Raw genomic sequence first — 6,297 nt, forward strand, 5'->3', positions numbered from 1 at the left:
GGGGGCCGGGGCAAGAGGAACTCGACTGGCAACCAAACGCAGGCCTCATTTTTGCCTAGGCAGTCTTGGAAATTACTTTATCTCCTGCTRCATTTTAAACATTTTGCATTAATAAGGTGAAAACTGATTCTCCTTTCAGCATCCGACTAGTATTATTAATAGCTCATTAGTTTGGGGAAAAAAATGTATTTTTCAAAGATACAGAACAGGAGCAGTGCAGYGGAGCTCAGACTCTTCTCTATGCAAGGAACACTGCTGGAGCAGTGAAAGCCCTGGCTCGTGCTGAAACACAGCAAAGCCAAAAGGTATTTAAACAGCAAGAGCCACTTCACCTACATAAAGCTCTTTTATGCCTTTACTGTGATAAACTGAAGGCATTAAAGTGCAGAGAATTGGAAACTGTTCTCACTTACAGCAGGATGTTCATATGTAACAGGCACCACCACGCTTGTCCTTCATGCTGCAGGTCAAAACTTTATTTGAAAAAATGCATTACACTGGGCAGGACACAGGGCTTGAGCTTTACTGGTTCCGTTCACGCTCGCGTACCTGCTGTACCACTGAAGAAACTACACGATGGCTCCCCCACAACTTATATCACCGTGACAAAGACCAGTCATTCCAGAAGCTAAAGCAACAAGCATGGCCCTATGGCCTTCTCCACACAATGTTCACTCACAGTTTAGGAGCTACACACAGGCAGAAAACACAGAACACCCACCAAGCCCAACTAAGCTTGATGTAGAGAGATGCAGAAATGAAGTGGAGGGAGATGCTGGAGTAATTTCATCCTACTGAGCTCAGTTTTTCACTGTTATTTCCCCATAAAGAATCACTGTCATTTTTAGTCTCATTCTGTGAAATACCTTAGATTAATGATAACAAGTGTGTCTCATTAACATATTGGGTGGGCAATAAACTTTTCTGTTGTTACTATACCAGAACTCAAAAGTATTAATACAAATACATAGTAATTGGATCCAACATCGTCTGTTATTTGGATTAAGTGGGACACTAATTATTACAGCCCTTTTATCAGAAGTGTTTACCTGTACAATACACAATGCTCTCTATTTTCAATTATGAAGCATCTACACTATTTTGTATACAAATTAGAATTTGAGCTTTTCATTTTGTTCATGCAGGTCAGGTCCACTTCTGTGTAGACACACATTYTCAGCAAGCTTCATTTCATGTTTTATCCAAGGTAAACTACACACAGAACTGCAGCCGAGTATCTACACCAGTCAGATTAAAAAAAGATCTTTCAAAAGAGAACAAAGACAGAGTCTATTGTAACTCAGGCTAAAACTTTAAGACTTCAAATGGACCAAACTAGGTGGACCTCAAAGCATCGCTTTGGCAAGGATACAGGGGATCCCTGAGCTCAGCTGGGATTTTCACCTGCGTTTCAAGGAGCACAGGTTGTTCAAAGCCCAGTCTCAGGCGAGGAAGACACTTCTCGGTGTGGAAACCACAGCTGTGTTAAATGGCACTAATAATACTGATAACACCATGCACATGGAGCAGGCCAGCAGCATGGCCCATGCTGGGGACATTGCTGTGTCCCCAGCRCAGACTTGCCACAACCCATCACCTCCATTCCCTCTCTTGCAGCTCCATATTAACAGCCTCTTACTTCAACGACAACAACAACAAAGATACCTTAGGTACTTGAGTCAGACAAGGTGCAAAAATCAACAGCTACAGGAATAAATCAATAGAGACTAAAAAGCCTTCAAGAAAATCAAAAAGAAAAAAAAGGAAAAAATCATTTAGAGCAGTATCAAAAACAAAAAAAAAGAGGAAAAAAATAGCTTTCCTGCGTATTTTAAAAAAAGAACACTCTCCTTCAAAAGCATTGCCATTTGGTAATTAAGCAAAAGGGGGAAATATCTAAAGTCTAGAAACTACTTGTTTTAGAACATAAGCACAGAAAACAAAGGCCACTACAACACTGACCATAAATTAAAAGTTACAAAGCTAGGTCAGCTAGGTGGAAATAGCACAAAACCTTTGGAACAGGAAGCTGCAGTTAAATACACTGGTTTTCTTATCAATGAGCGATCAGAGCAACAGTAACTGCACAGTGTACAACACACATGTGAAAACAGCCTTATCAAGATCACAGCTGAAGAACTTATGGATTCTGCCCAGAAGTTTACCATCACCACGAGGCTTTCTAAATTCTGCTGCACTGAAGTGCAGGCAGCAAAGAAGTAATTGCAGGTTAGTACTGGTAGGTTGCTGCAGAACAACAGTGAGGGAATGGGCAAAGCTTTAATCAACCTTCTTTAGGTCTGCGACTAGTTGCAGCTGGGCCTCGATCCAGCTCAAGTGCAAGGGCAGCAGCCACCTCCAACAAGACAGACACCAAGCAAAGATCTTCCTTGTCAGTGCTGGGATCCACTTCTGCACAATGCATTGCTCAAAGCACATTTGCAAGTGGATTCTCTAAGAGATTCTATTAATAGGCTAAACATTCCTAAAAAAAACAGAACATACACACAAGAAAGTTAAAATTTCCATACAGTGTTCCAAAAGCTTTGCTGGAATCTGTGAAATTGATAAACAAAAGCCAAAAAGAAAACACAACCCCTTGTCTTTACAACTACTTGGAGAGAACAATTGCTCTCAAAGATCGCATTCATTAACATTCTGATGAAGTTTCCTTTTAGCGCTGTTTTTAATACTTGAAAGGAACAGCTCTGATCAGAGAGAGCCCTCAAATACCGACTCACTCATTTAGATGCTCTCACTCTGATTCACCAATCACCTTCAAGAATAATTAGCAGCTTCATCTGAATGTAATGAATTTACACACACGCTCACATCCATACCATTCATTTCAGAAGGCAGCCAGAAATCCCCCGTTTTTCAGCCCACCACTCCCCTGCCTGCTAACTTTTTTGACCAGCAGGACAGGAACTGGCCCTCTTTGCTGCAGGGGCATCAGCTAATGCTTTTCCAAGGGCTGCCCGTCTCGCCGACCACCTTTTACACATGGACAGGTTGAGGCAAATTCCCTTCCACCCCAAGTCACATTTAGTCGTCAGCTAAAAGACACTACACACAGACCAGCTACCAGTAACCTCAGTTTGAGCCCAATTTATATAACAAGATTCAGGAGAAGGAAGGGAAAGTGGAAGTCCTAACTTTCTATACACAAAGACCAATGGTTTGCTAACTAGTTAGGCTTTTTGCTCTTAATGTAAAATATATACATATAATGCACRTGTGTGTGCCACACAACCAAATACAGATTCCCCGATCCTAACACCTTTCCTGTAAAGATGCAAGTGAAGTGACAAATGCCACAGAAATAAGATGTAGTATTTCCAGACACCCAACTCCAAAGCAAGTTCTGCTGCACGAGTTAACTCAGAATCYAGAACGCTGTTTCTTAAGTTTACACCAGTGAGCTAAGAGAAGCTTTATGAAGCTGTCCCTCCAGTATTAACCTTCAACATTCTTATCACCRCTTCAGCATGTAGGAAGAATATTTACATAGCACCCTCTCTTTACAAGAACACCCGCAATAAAAAATTTCTGAGGTGAGGAAGGGGAATTCACAATATTTTCAGATAAGGAGAAAAACAAAGAAAGAACCTGACCACTTCCAAATGTCTCTACCATAAAGTTCCCTCTGATCATAAATTTAATTTTCTGGGGGAAATCCAAAGCTTAGCTAGCCTATTAAATGTAATCACAGATCTCCATAAAATCCAGTGAAAAACAATGCTAGAATAAGAACTGAAAAACAGATCAGAACGAACTGGCACCTATGCCACAAAAGCCTCTTTTAGAATCATAAATTAAAATCGACTTTTTTAGGCCAGTACTGCTCCTAGGCCATGAAGTCAATTTTCTTTCTTTTCTCTTGCTGGAGATGGAGGTCTTCCATTATTATTTTCAAAATATCACCATAGATGATTTTACATACTTACAATAAAAAAAAAAAGCCCACACTGAAAGACAAATCTCCTCCAAACCAGAAGGAAAACCACCTGTTGCAGTCAAGCACACCAGAGCACCCAGCTCCATACCACATAAAATGACCTTGCAGTTTCACTAATTTAAATGGGCACATGTTACTTTAAAGTAGTTTTGTCTCGATAATCCCCTCCGCTTGCTGCTACATTAAATCTCCCAGACATCAGCCTTTGTCAAGCTCAGTGCTGCACTTCGCAAAGAAAAACCCTCACAATGCCGTGTATTCTTCCTTTTCAGCACTACTGGAATTTATGAAACACGCATGATTAAGGCTTGCAGAGCCCCTCAAATACGGCACACTCCCTGTTCTTTATTTTTATTATTTTAAGAGCAAGCAGGGGTGCTTCCACAGACATACTTTGGGGTGGCAGAAGTTTAAGGTCACCTCCTTCCAACCYTACGTGCCCTATTACTAAGGTTAGCGCTTGGCTGACTTGGTAGAGAGACCCATTCCCTTKGCAAAGCGGGGAGTTCTCCCTGTCAGCCCCGGAGGGACGGTACTACCGTTTGAAACCTATTTCCTGATAATGTGCTCATCGTGGTAGAAAATTCCTGCAAGAAGATGAATTTTACTTTCTTGCCTGACAGCTCAGTGGAAACTCAGTGCTTTAATTGGACCTATCTGCTGATGCAGATTTGACTAAGAGCATGCCCAAGAAAAAAGGAAAACGCGCAGACAGGTCCGTGGCACCTGTTTTAAAGGAAAGCCCAAGCGGATGCCTTGCTCATTAGCAGCCCCACTGTGGCCATGCAGTGGCTTTTCCCATGAGGGCAACACTCCAGAAACGACTCCACTGAAAGCCTAAACCCAATCTCCACTCCACCACAGATCACATTTCYACTCCTGCATTACACACCTAGTGCTGCTCTCCRAGCACTCAAATTGCCAGCTCCGGGCTCCCCAAACCAAGATTTCATCACTCAAATGTTTCACGGATCACCCACGCGTCGKCGGTTTTCCCAACAAGRGGCTGGGTGCCCAGGACATCCCAGGGCCACCTCAGATCCTCTGCAGCGCTTCGGAGACCACGGCTGGGATCCACAGAAACTGGTCCAGGAAAACCCCTTCAGACATCACCTCRAATGGGACACAGCTTCCAGCAGCCACAAGGCCCCTAGAAAAGAGAGGCCTGCGTGGCAGCAGCAAGCCCAGGAACACCAACAAAGCGGGTTCTCAGAGCCTAGGGAGGAAAAACGGTGGAGAACCTGGGGCAAATTAGACATTATTCCCCCGTCCACACACAACCCTGGGTTCCTGCAATGCAGCTAACGTTCGCTTGGGCGACAGGAAGTCGAAAAGCAGCAGGAGCGCCTAAAACTTTGCCCACATTTCCTCGCAGAGCACGCTGAAGAAAGCCCAGTGGGGGGACCTGGATGGCTCATGCTTGCTCACAAGTGAGTTATCCTCCCTCCCCTGCGAGTCGCAAGGTGCTTTTTCTCAACAACTCCGCTCTCCCCCTCGCACACAAACAAAACAGAAATCAAAAGCCAAAGTCTTCGTTTGTCAATGCCCCTCTGAAAATATTAAATTTCCTGCTCTGCTTAACTTAGCTCAGACAAGGCAGGCAGTATTTGCTCAGCAAATATTGTTTGTAATAAGTTAGACAAGCAGTATTTTTGCCAGACTATTAACACCAGAAAAAAAATATGTACAGTCAACACGCGATGAAGAATTTGTTCAATTACTTCAAAAATGGGAATTACAACCAAGGGATTATTATCCATTTAAACATCTCCTTTTCCACAAAAAAAAAATAAAATAAAGTCAAACACCAGCCATTTGCTAACAATCTCCGGAGACAGATAAAGTAACATTTTGGCAAGGCAAACACAAACTCCACGAGCCGGGCGGAGGAGGAGGAGGCAGGGGGGAGGAAGGGGAAGCTCCACCATGCACAACAATACCGGACCATCCCAACACGCCGCAGCGCCGGCGAGATTTCCGCAGCCAATTAAAGAAAATAAATAAATAAASCGGAGTCGCCTTAAGTGATAGTTAGCCGGCAAGAGGGGAAGGGGTAATAAGTTGGCAGCGGGGCTGCAAGTACCTCGCCACGCTCTGGACCCCGGCCGCGCGCTCACACACACACGAACGCGCCTTCACCGGTATTAAAACAGAGCGGCCTCAAGGCACTTTTTGAGGGAAAAATAGACCTTTTTAAATGTTTTTGTGTGTGCCTCCCGCCCGCGGCCCGCGCTCGCCGCTTACCTCGAGCGCCTCGAGCGTGTTGAAGCTGGCGATGGCGAAGCCGTCGATGAGATCCTCCTCCTGCGAGCTGGACTCGCGGCGGCGGCGGCGCGGCG

The 6,297-nt window shown here is 44.1% G+C and overlaps 1 protein-coding gene across 3 annotated transcripts in view; it reads right to left on the reverse strand.

Annotated features, from left to right (window-relative positions):
• Positions 1 to 6,242, reverse strand: part of FBRSL1 (fibrosin like 1) — a 460,961-nt gene extending 454,719 nt beyond the window's left edge. For all 3 annotated transcript variants that reach the window (XM_026037566.1, XM_026037565.1, XM_026037563.1), the window contains exon 1: positions 6,203 to 6,242. The gene's annotated coding sequence lies outside the window, so the exon portion shown is untranslated. The remainder of the gene's footprint in view (positions 1 to 6,202) is intronic.
• Between the last annotated feature and the right edge of the window lie 55 nt (positions 6,243 to 6,297).

The sequence above is a fragment of the Nothoprocta perdicaria genome, unplaced genomic scaffold, assembly GCF_003342845.1.
Source record: "Nothoprocta perdicaria isolate Ctin4 unplaced genomic scaffold, notPer1 scaffold_2, whole genome shotgun sequence".
NCBI classification, from domain to species: domain Eukaryota; kingdom Metazoa; phylum Chordata; class Aves; order Tinamiformes; family Tinamidae; genus Nothoprocta; species Nothoprocta perdicaria.